The sequence below is a fragment of the Zea mays genome, chromosome 9 (genome assembly GCF_902167145.1).
Source record: "Zea mays cultivar B73 chromosome 9, Zm-B73-REFERENCE-NAM-5.0, whole genome shotgun sequence".
NCBI classification, from domain to species: domain Eukaryota; kingdom Viridiplantae; phylum Streptophyta; class Magnoliopsida; order Poales; family Poaceae; genus Zea; species Zea mays.
The window spans coordinates 38,574,244-38,586,753 of NC_050104.1; positions in this window are offsets into that span (position 1 = coordinate 38,574,244).

Here is a 12,510-nt window from a genome sequence, read left to right on the forward strand (position 1 = left end):
CAGTGACTGTTCGCATAACCGGAAGAGTGTCCACCTCCTCCGTACTTATACACTGACAGAGGGAGGGGAGAAGGCAACGGACAGTAACGGTCGTGCCATTAGAGCCAGAAACTGACGATCCATTAGAGCTAAAAACCGATGTGCCATTAGTGCTAGAAACCTACGTCCGTTACTAGCCATAAGACAGGAATCGAACGATGATCATGACGACCATCACTCCAGGCAAAATGTGCAACCATTTGGAAGGAATATTCGGACCAAGGTCCAATCTACCACGAGCCATGGGCCATGACCCGACCGGCGGTGGCGGCACATGCGTGTGGAAGTCCTTCATCCTTTTCTCAACTTCTCAATAGGTGCACCATTGGTCCATCTATTTAAGTTGATTGATTTATCCCTTGAACTTCTGATATGGTACTAAATTATTGGTACACCATAGCATCAAAGTGGGCCATTAGGATTGACAATTATTGAAAATTAATTTAGGCCAAGCCCACATTAATCCAACAATCCCCAAATGCTAAGTCACACTGAAATGCTCTCATCATCTCGAATATTTGATATACTTGTGTTTCGATGGAGACCGTTATGTTGAAAATCCACCTAGAACCTAGACTACACTTAACAACAACTGCATAATGGACTAGGCCTTGAATTGGCAGTTTTGCATGGAATAAGTTTCATCTAAAATCTTTATCGGTACTAGATTGTCGAACGCATCCCCTCTGGTTGGAGCATATATGTAATAGCCTGAATTTGAGGGTATAAAATTTCTTCTCTAAATGCCTACCAAATTCAGGTGTTACCTCTTGTCTCTCCCTCTCTAGACTATCTCCCTCTTCCTTTTGAGTAGAACTAGGTTATAATTAGGTGAGGGATTAATTATTTATTTTGCCAAAACCATGTGAGTCATGAATGGTTGCATCATGTTGAGCCTAGATTATCCTTTTGATGGATGCACATGTTTGAAACTGTTTGAATTTGAAATTGGTTTGAATTTGATTTGAAAACAATAAAGAAAATAAAATAGAAAAGGCATTAGGAATTTTAGAAAAAAGGAAAAAGGAAAGCAGCCTAGCCGCCCCCTTTCCCCGGCCTTTTGGCCCATTTAGCCCGCGGCCGCGCCCGCCTCTCTCCTGCACCCCTGTCACACCCGGTTTTAAGGGCAAAAACCAAATGCATAGCATATGTGTTGATGAGGACATCACTTCTATACATACAATGAATGGACCGATAACACGATCTCGTGCACGATAGCTAAATCTCCAGGTACGTTCTACCCTAGTCAATTGTGTTTCAGAGCTTACGCTTGGGGCCATGGATGTTTTGATGATTAGGTACCTTGGAGAGGACCAGCAAGGACTTGGGAAAGGTTAAGGTGTTGAGGAGGAGCAGCAAGGGCGTCCACAACAGGAAGGAGATCAAGTCCGAGTGGCTGCGACTCCATCTCGGGTTCTAGGACCAGTCTGCACTAAAATGGACGCCCAAGATGCATCCGGACTTCGATTGCCACGAACTGGATATGGTTGGAAAGATAACAAGATTATATAACCAACCCAACTGGTTCCACCCTAAAATTCATCAGGAGTCAACGGGAATCGTCGAAACAAGTCAGCGTTCAGATTCTGTTTTGGTGCTGCGACACCGTCTGTTGGGCCGTTGGGCCGTGTATCGCGTCAGAGCCATTAGGGGCGAGTCCAGGGGTCACGAACGCCCTAATACTCTATTTATTCAGCAGCCGCCGCCACATTTAGGTTTGGGTTTGCTTAGATCAATTCTGTCATCGAACAGTGTCGCTGTCATCGGCTTGTGAGACCCCATCCCGTAATCAATACAATTTTGGTTGCGTTTCTTTCCTGTTCTTGCTTGTGTTCTTGATTGCGCTTGCAGGGATAAGCCTTTGTGGCGAGGTCATTCGTGTGTCACGGGTGATAACCAATGGAGCTGTGGTGTAGTGATTGTGAGGAACCGTTCGTTCGGAGCCTTGGATCATCAACGTCGAGATCTCCACTCAATCAAGTTATCGTATCTCACGGAAGATCGGGCCGCGTCTACTATCAATTGGTATCAGATTTCCAGGTTGCCCGTGAGGTATAATTCTACCTTTATATTAATTTTGTTTCGTCCCATAGTCCACAAAAAGCCAAAAAAAATTATGATCAGTTTATTCCGACCTAAAACCATCGCCTTAGCCTTTGCACAATTCAGTTTTAGAGTCCGTAGTTCTGAGTTCGTGTTCTAGTTGAGTTTGGTTGCTGGATTAGATTTGTTTTGGTTCAGTTTGATTGTGTCCATCCGCTTCCATCCTACAAAATCGAGCCTATCCACAAAACAGATCCTATCTAAAAAACTGACCCTATCCACAAAACAGATCCTATCTCTAAAACCGACCATATCCACAAAACAGATCCTATCTCTAAAACCGACCATATCCACAAACCAAATCCTATCTCTAAAACCGACCCTATCCACAAAATAGATCCTATCTCTACAACCGACCTTATCCACAAAATAAATCCTATCACTAAAACCGACCCTATCCACAAAACTGAACTCCCACCCTTCCAACACCTCGCGAGAAACCCTGATTTGGAGTCCAAACTTAAAACAGCCGTAACTTTCGCCTCGGAACTCGAATCGGGCCCATTTTTTTTCAAATCGCACAGAATTAAATTTCACATTCAATTCTTTCCGGCTTTGCCTGATTCGCTGGTTTTAAAATTCCCAAATTCGGCCTGCAAATAGGACTTTTCATTTTCCATACATTTATTCCGATTTTAGGGCAAACTTGTAGAAATTCCAGAGGACGCGTCATTGCACAAAAAAATCTGAAGCTTGGTGTGTTTTTCTTCTTATGTGCTGCTGCAAAAGAGAAAAATATAAAAAAAAAATATTTGAAAAAAATCGCAAACAAAAAAAGAGAAAAAAAGAGTAGCACATAAACAGAAACGCCAGTGTTCTGTGCACCTCTGTGATTATTTTGCCCCAAGCCTGTTTTCTTGCTGCACCTAGATACTTGTACCTCCTTTCTTGTGCCTTGGTCCAACTATTATATTACATTTTCTAGGCCAACAACTAAGAGGAGTACTGGAACACTTATTCAGCATTGCTATCTGTTACTGACTTGTGTGCCACATATATATATTTAGTCAGCCTTCCCAGAACTCCAGCTTTCTCTCGATCAGAACAGGTACTCCTTTGCAATCACACCCATGCTCATTGGACAGTCACACCGGTCACCGTTTGCCACCTGCAATGCTGGTAAGAACGTTGTAAGAGCGGGGTTAGACGCTTCATAATTTGTATTCCACCACCTCCACCACCACCCTGAGAGATAGTTGTAGGGTTCACATTGTTTGTTGCCTTTTTGTCTCTGTTTTGTGCTAACAATGACAGGACCAAAGAATCAAATGGACAAGGACAAGGGGCCTAAGCTTAACGACGATGAGTGTGTCTCTCAGATGGAATTGAAGGAGATGATGCGCGCGATGACTGAAACTTTTAAAAAATACCAGGACTCTGCGGCGACATCCTATGAGCATCTTGATCGACAAGTTGATGAACTTGTTACACGCATGGACGTACTGGAGGCTCGTCCCCCACCACCAACTCCAGCCCCAGCTCACTCTCCTATGGACGACGACGACGATGACGACGATGTGTATGCACCGCTGCGACAACGCCTCGCGCGTAATCGACAAGGTATGGGAGGTAATGGTAGACATCGTCATCATAATCCTGAACCAGACTATGATCCATTTGCTAAGATTAAGTTCTCTATTCCATCGTTCATGGGTTCTTATGATGCCGAAGCTTACTTAGACTGGGAGATGACAGTAGAACAAAAATTTAATTCCCATCTTGTTCCTGAGCAGCATAGGGTTAGACAAGCCACTAGTGAATTTAGAGATTTTGCTATCATTTGGTGGAATGAACTTGTTAACACACGTGTTGCACCACAAACATGGAATGCGTTAAAAGAGGAGATGCGAGCTCGCTTTGTTCCCCCTTCTTATAGACGTGATCTTCGAAAAAATTGCAACGCTTAGATCAGGGAGACATGTCGGTACAGGAATACTACCAAGAGCTTCAGGAAGGTATGCTACGATGTGGGGTAGTTGAGGATCCGGAGGATCAAATGGTTAGGTTTTATGGGGGATTGAGGCGGGAGATTCAGGATATTGTTGATTATAAAGAATATCATTCTATACAACGCTTGTTCCATCTTTCTATGTTGGTAGAAACAGAATTGCAGGGTCGTCAACAGCGGAGGAGCAGCACTTTCACGCCACACCAGCCACCGGCGCCAGCCAAGGCGTCATCCTCTTCGGGCGTACGGACGTCCACATCTTCCTCCACTAGCGGCACACGCAGCACTGCACCTTCGGCATCACAGGGACACGACAACAGCAAGTCCTTGGTGCCTTCAGGTGTTGCAGCAAAACCTGCTACGACCACCTCTTCCACAGGCCGCTCCTCCGACATCAAGTGCCACCGCTGCCAGGGACTTGGCCATATTCAGCGAGATTGCCCCAGCAAACGGGCATACATTGCTACAGGTGATGGTGGGAATGTTAGTGCTTCTGATGTTGAAGATGAAGATACTGTTGGAGCTAACATTGCAGAGAGTTATGATGGTGATGAAGAAGTTCTTGGTACAACAGCGACCAAGACCTATAAGGCCTTGATTGTGCAACGAGCTTTGAGTGCCACGGCTAGTGACGACGACAACAGACAGTGCCACAACCTCTTCAACATGTTCCTCATCGTCAAGGATTGTCGTGTACATACCATCATTGATGGTGGTAGCTGCAATAACTTGGTGAACGTTGAGTTGGTCAAGAAGCTTGGCTTGACAACACGAGAGCATCCCCACCCTTATCACATTCAATGGTTTAACAACAGCGGTAAGTTCAAGGTAACAAAAATAACAAGGGTGCATTTTTCTATTGGCTCTTACCATGACTTTGCTGATTTCGATGTGGTGAGTATGGATGCTTGCTCTCTTTTACTGGGACATTCTTGGGAGTTTGATACTAATGCTATTCACCATGGTAGATCTAATAAATATACTTTTATGCATAAGGGAAAGAAAATTGTGTTGCTTCCTATGACTCCCACTGAAATGGTCCACTTAGAACATGAGAAAAAGATTAATGCTAAGCAAAAAGGTGTTTTGAACTCTGAAAATCAGCAACCTATTAAGTTAAAAACTCCTACTTAGCTAGCCACTAAATCTGATCTTGATGAGTTACATGCCTCTGTTGGACTTTGCTATGCCTTAGTGTGCAAAAATGTTTTCTATTCCATTGGTGATACGTCTATTGCTTTGCCACCGGCTATTGCTAACCTTTTGCAAGAGTATATGGATGTGTTTCCCTCTGAGATACACCCTGGATTACCACCTGAGTTGCCTCCAGATTTTCGGGTTAGTTCCACCTTTAACATTTCAGATTTGAAGCCATATATGGGTGATGAAGATGAGATCGAGTCGAGGACGACTCCAATTCAAGAGGAGGAGGATGATGAGGACATCACTTCTATACATACAATGAATGGACCGATAACACGATCTCGTGCACGACAGCTAAATCTCTAGGTACGTTCTACCCTAGTCAATTGTGTTTCAGAGCTTACGCTTGGGGCCATGGATGTTTTGATGATTAGGTACCTTGGAGAGGACCAGCAAGGACTTGGAAAAGGTCAAGGTGTTGAGGAGGAGCAGCAAGGGCGTCCACAACAGGAAGGAGATCAAGTCCGAGTCGGCTGCGACTCCATCTCGGGTTCCAGGACCAGTCTGCACTAAAATGGACGCCCAAGATGCATCCGGACTCCGATTGCAACAGACTGGACATGGTTGGAAAGATAACAAGATTATCTAACCAACCCAACTAGTTCCACCCTAAAATTCATTCGGAGTCAACAGGAATCGTCGAAACAATTCAGTGTTCAGATTCTGTTTTGGTGCTGCGACACCGTCTGTTGGGCCGTGTGGCCGTGTATCGCGTCGGAGCCATTAGGGGCGAGTCCAGGGGTCACGAACGCCCTAATACTCTATTTATTCAGCAGCGCCGCCACATTTAGGTTTGGGTTTTGCTTAGATCAATTCTGTCATCGAACAGTGTCGCAGTCATCAGCTTGTGAGACCCTATCCCGTAATCAATACAATTTTGGTTGTGTTTCTTTCCTGTTCTTGCTCGTGTTCTTGATCGCGCTTGCAGGGATAAGCCTTCGTGGCGAGGTCATTAGTGTGTCACGGGTGATAACCAACGGAGCCGTGGTGTAGTGATTGTGAGGAACCGTTCGTTCGGAGCCTTGGATCATCAACGTCGAGATCTCCACTCAATCAAGTTATCGTATCTCACGAAAGATCAGGCCGCGTCTACTATCATGTGTGCCAGGATCTTTTTCCACACATATGTTGACATCTGTTGGGGGCCTGCTTCATCGCCGAAGGTCCTCTAAGCAAGTTGGCACAAACAGACATAGCATGAAGTACAGGCCGAAGCTACGATCCAGGGAGCTTCGGCATAGTGACATGCCTTGAGATGAAGGGCTGCACCGACCTAAAGAGGAAAATACTGATCGGTCCATGCTAGTTTGTGTCATGTTTGTAGTCACTTGTTGAGGGCATGAATGTAATTTCGACCGGGTTGCGTTCCGTGCCTATAAATAGATGAACAGTAACCCCGTACTGTTCACGCTGACTTATATTCACTTGCACGTTACACTTGGATCTTTGCCTTCTGTCAAGCCGAAGGTATAAATGTAATTCAATATTGTTTATATTCATGATGATATATTAATGATGTCATATGATTATTCATGATGCTCCTCATATTTCATATGCTCTTACTTTCATTATTATATACTGAGATGATGAAGGTATGTCCTTCATAACCTTCGTCTGAAGATCATTATATCCTAAGGGAGATAATGCTTCGAAGGACGAAGGTCTTTAACCATTAATATTTTGTGTTGTCTTGTTCTTAATTCATAGCATTTGAGAACAAGTCCCCAACATTGGCGCCCACCTCCGGTGAACTCACTTCCACTGTTGAGCTGATGGCTTCTTTCAACAACCAAGTTGTAGCACCTTCGGCTACGAAGCTGGTGCTCCCAATCACGGACGGTTCAAGTTTAGAGCCAGCTAATAAGAAGTAGAAGAAGGAAGCACAAAGAAGAGTGCAGCATGTTGGGGTGCAAGGACCCTTCATCAGGTCCAAGTGGTCCCACATTCCAATCACCTTCTCCTAGGAGGATCTTCAGCTAAAAGATTATCCTCACAATGATGCTATGGCCATATCTTGTGTCATCAAGGGTTTTCTGGTCCACAATGTTTTGGTTGACACAGGCAGTGCAGCGGACATTATATTTGCAAAGGCCTTCAAGTAGATGCAAGAACCAGAGGACAAGATCCATGATTCTACACACCCTCTTTGTGGCTTCGGAGGACAGCAGATTGTGGCACTTGGCAAAATCACAATGTCAGTTACCTTTGGCTATGTCCACAACACAAGAATTGAGCAAGTCGTTTTTGACATTGTCGACATGGAATACCCATATAATGCAATCATTGGTCGAGGGACACTTAATGCCTTTGAAGCAATACTTCATCCAGCATACTTATGCATGAAGATACCTTCGGAACAAGGGCCTATTGCTGTCCACGGAAGTCAAGAAGCTGCTAGAAGGGCTGAAGGAAGTTGGATAGATTCAAAGGCAATACATAACATAGATGGAGTTGAAGCTTGTCAACAATACAAACACAAAAGAGAGAAGGCTGCTTCGGCAGACCAGCCGAAGCCTATGCTTTTATGTGAAAACATAGCAGATCAAAGGATATTGTTGGGATCTCAGTTATCTGATGAGCAGGAAAAAACCTTGATAAGATTTTTGTTCAACAACAAAGATGTCTTCGCTTGGATAGCTAATGATCTCTGTGGTGTCAACAGAGATGTCATCGAGCATTCACTTAATGTGGACCCATCTTTCAGGCCAAGGAAGCAAAGACTTCAAAAGATGTCTGATGATAAAGCCGAAGGTGCTCAGAACGAAGTAAAGAGACTTCTCAGTGCTGGTGTTATCAGAGAAGTAACATATCCAGAATGGCTAGCTAACACTGTTATGGTGAAGAAGGCTAATGGCAAGTAGAGAATGTGTATTGACTTCACAGATCTCAACAAAGCATGTCCAAAGGACGAATTTCCATTACCAAGAATAGACTCCCATGTAAATGCAGCAGCTTCTTCGGAGCTCATGAGTCTACTGGACTGCTATTCAGGCTATCATCAAATATGGATGAAGAAGGAAGATGAGCCAAAGACTAGCTTCATAACTTCTAGTGGCAATTATTGCTACCTTCAGATGCCTGAAGGGCTCAAGAATGCTGGAGGAAGCTTCAGCAGAATGATAGCCAAGGTCCTTACTGGACTGTTATTCAGGCTATCATCAAATATGGATGAAGAAGGAAGATGAGCCAAAGACTAGCTTCATAACTCCTAGTGGCACTTATTGCTACCTTCGGATGCCTGAGGGGCTCAAGAATGCTGAAGGAAGCTTCAGCAGAATGACAGCTAAGGTCCTTCATTCTCAAATAGGCAGGAATGTGCTGACTTATGTCGATGATATCATAGTAAAGAGCACGAAGCAAGAGAATCACATTGCTGACTTGCAAGAAACATTTGCCAATTTTAGGCAAGCTGGTTTGAAATTAAATCTAGAAAAGTGTGTTTTTAGAGTAAAGAAGGGCAAGTTTCTTGGTTGTCTGGTATCAACGAAGGGAATCGAAGTTAACCCCAATAAGATCGAAGCTATCCTTCGAATGGAGCCGCCAAATACAAAAAGGGGGCCCAACAGCTAACAGGAAGACTGGCATCATTGAATAGATTCATATCCAGATCAGCAGAAAGAAAACTCCCATTCTTTGAGATACTGAAGTCAGCCAAAATTTTTCAGTGGGGTCCGGCTCAGCAGAAGGCTTTCGAAGAGTTGAAGCAATACTTGATCAATTTGACAACACTAACTCCACCTTCGCCAGGGGCTCCATTGCTTTTATATGTGGCAGCTTCACACTCTGCAGTTAGTGTGGCGTTTGTACAGGAGAAGCAAGATGGCCAAGTCAAAAAAACAAGCACCAGTATATTTTGTCTCCGAAGTTTTAAGCTTTTCAAAGAAAAAATACACAGAACTGGAGAAGGTGCTATATGCTGTGTTGATGGCCTCCAGGAAACTTCGGTATTACTTTCAAGCGTACAATATAATTGTTTCTTCGTCACAACCTTTAAAAGACATAATGAGGAATAGAGAAGCTACTGGGAGGATCGAAAAATGGGCCGCTGGGCTCAATGAATTCTCTATAGATTATGTGCATAGGTCCTCAATTCAGTCCCAGGCATTAGCAGATTTCATCGCTGATTGGACGCCAGGGGCTCAGGAAGAAGTAACAAAGGACGTCGAAGCCTGGACAGTTTTCTGTGATGGTTCTTGGGGAACCTTTGGAGCAGGAGCCGCTGCTGTCTTAGTAGCGCCCTCTAAAGTCAGAACATGCTACGCAACAAGACTGGACTTTATTGTACAGACAATATTGTTGAATATGAAGACCTTCTGTTGGGGCTTCGGAAGCTAAAGGCAATGGGAGTAAAAAGGGTGATTCTTAAAACTGACTCCCAAGTCATCTCTGGCCATGTGGATAAAAGCAGCAAGGCAAGGGACCCGAAGCTTGAAAAATATTTGGACATAGTCCGAAGGTTGGAGGCTTCTTTTGAAGGTTTTTCTGTAAAAAATATCCCAAGAGGAGAAAATGAGCATGCAGACCTACTAGCCAAATCAGCAGCATAGGGGCTCCCTCTACCTTCGGAAGTATTCTTTGAGACAATAAAAGCACCTTCGGTTGAACTCATGGAGAGAGCAGTCCTCACAATATCACCTGTACATAGTGAAGATTGGAGGACTGAAATAATATCCTTCCTCCAAGGAAATTGTCTTTCGGATGATGAAGTTTATAATAAAAGAATGGAAGCACGGACAAGACTATATGTCATGATAGAAGGGGAGTTGTACAAGCATGGAGTGTGCTCTCCACTCCTCAAGTGTTTATCCAGAACCGAAGGTATAGAGCTAATGAGGGAAATACATGCAGGTTTTTGTGGATCTCACATTGGGTCCAGGCCTCTGCTGGGAAAGGTTTTTAGGCAAGGATTTTATTGGCCGAAGGCAGCTTCGGATGCAGCAGAGCTAGTTCAAAAGTGTGAGAATTGTCAAAAATGTGCAAGAGACCAGAAGCAACCTTCGTCTCTCACGCAGCTAATACAGCCTACTTGGCCATTGCAAAGACGGGGCCTGGATTTGTTAGGTCCACTTCCACCGGTGCAAGGTAATTTGAAGTATGTTGTGGTGGCAGTAGAATAATTTTCTAAGTGGATTGAAGCAAAGCCCTTGGCTACAATAACTTCAGCCACAGTCCAAAACTTCTTCTGTCAGAATATTGTTTGTTGTTTCAGTGTGCCGAAGGCAATAACCGTGGACAATGGAACACAGTTTGATGCCGAGACATTCAAGGATTTCTGTGACTAGATTGGTACGAAGATTCATTTTGCATCAGTTTGGCATCCGGAGTCAAACGGCCTGGTAGAAAGAGCAAACGACATTATAATGATAGGAATAATGAAGCTAATCTTCAATCAGCTCAGATGAAAGTGGGCAGACGAGCTGATTAAAGTGGTGTGGAGCCACAATACAACTACATCAAGATCAACAGGATTTACACCCTTCAAGCTATTATTTGGTGACGAAGCTATAACTCCAGAAGAAGCAAAAGCATGATCAATAAGAACAACAGCTTCGGCAGAAGACGAAGCTGGTTATCAAGTAACAAAAGATACTATAGAAGGGACCAGACTTCAAGCTATAGAGCACATCAATAAATACTAGGCCGAAACAGTAAAGTGGCGTGATAGAAAAATTCGATTGAAAACATCAAGCCAGGGCATTTGGTGCTTCGGAGAGTGGCCAACCCAGACACAGTGGGCAAGTTGCAACTAAAGTGGGAAGGTCCTTTTCTGGTAGTATCTTCGTCAAGACCTGGTTCTTACAGATTGAAGGATATGGACGGCAACGACATACCCAGATCTTGGAATGAGGATGAGCTTCGACGATATTATGTGTAATTTGATGTAATTTTTCTTTTTCATTTTTTCTATGGCACCTTTTTCCTTTCAAGAGGGGAGAAAGGTTTTTAATGGGGCCATAGCTTGTAATTTTTCATTCTTATTTAGCTCCATGAGGGCCAAATCCCCCAAAGATGTTGTTGGGGGCTTGTTCTCAAATGCTAAGAGTTAAGAACAAGGCAACATAAAAAGTGTTAAGTGTTAAAGTCCTTCGTCCTTCGAAGCATTATGTCCCTTCGGGAAATAATGAGTTTCGGACGAAGGTCATAAGAGACATACCTTCGTGAACATAACAAGTAATGACGAAGGATTCATATAAAGCATGAAATATAATATAAGCATCATCATAGAATCATTTCTATTTTATTAACATGGAAAAATAGAAATGATTTCAAATTACAAATGTACCTTCGGTCCTGAGAGAAGATAAAAAGTACAAGCGTGACGCAAAAGCAAATGCCAAGTCAGCGTGAACAGTACGGGGGTACTGTTCACCTATTTATAGGCACGGGATACAACCCATACAAAATTACATACATGCCCTTTACATTTGGTGATAATTCCATAGCAATCTATCGAGGTCTAAATGGCCTTTTCATCTTTAAGTCGGTTCCCTTTTCTGCGAACATGCCGAAGCTTTCCTGCTTCACAGCTTCGGCACTGCCAACCTTCGTATCTTTTGAGGTTCTCCCTCTTTGACATAAGTCCGAAGGTACCTGTTCACACATTACACTCTAGAAACACTGTTAAATCATGTTTTTGAGGACCTTCGGAAGCCGAAGGCCCCCAACAGTAGCCCCTCGCAATATTAATTTGTTTGAAATAATAAATTCAGATTGCGATATGAACGAAGGCTTTATGCCGAAGGTCCGAAAAAACACCTTCCCTTTGCTAGAATAGCAACATTCAATGACAAGTGGGGTCTTTCAACTTTCAACGCATCAAGCGTATAAATACGGCCATACCGCAAACTTATTTTGCACGCTTTCTGGCCAACCACTCATGCTCACTCATTTTTTAGCTCTTGTGCACTGTGATCTGCTAAGTTTTTAGCTTTGAAGCTTCGGCTTTTAAAAACAGTTTTTTAGTGTTTCCGAAGATGTCTGAAGCTGCTAAGAAGGCTGCTGCTGAGATGAAGCTGAGTCTTGATGAAGAGAAGAACTTAGGGTTTCTTATAGCAATGTCGAAGACCAACACAGAAAAGATCACCAGGGAAATTCTGGAAGGGCTGTCTGAAGATACTGGTGACAGTGAAAGTTATGATGTGGACAGCGGTGGCGAAGACTCCGAAGATCGCCCCTGGCGACCAAGCCATTCAGTTTATGGTAAATCAACTATCAAA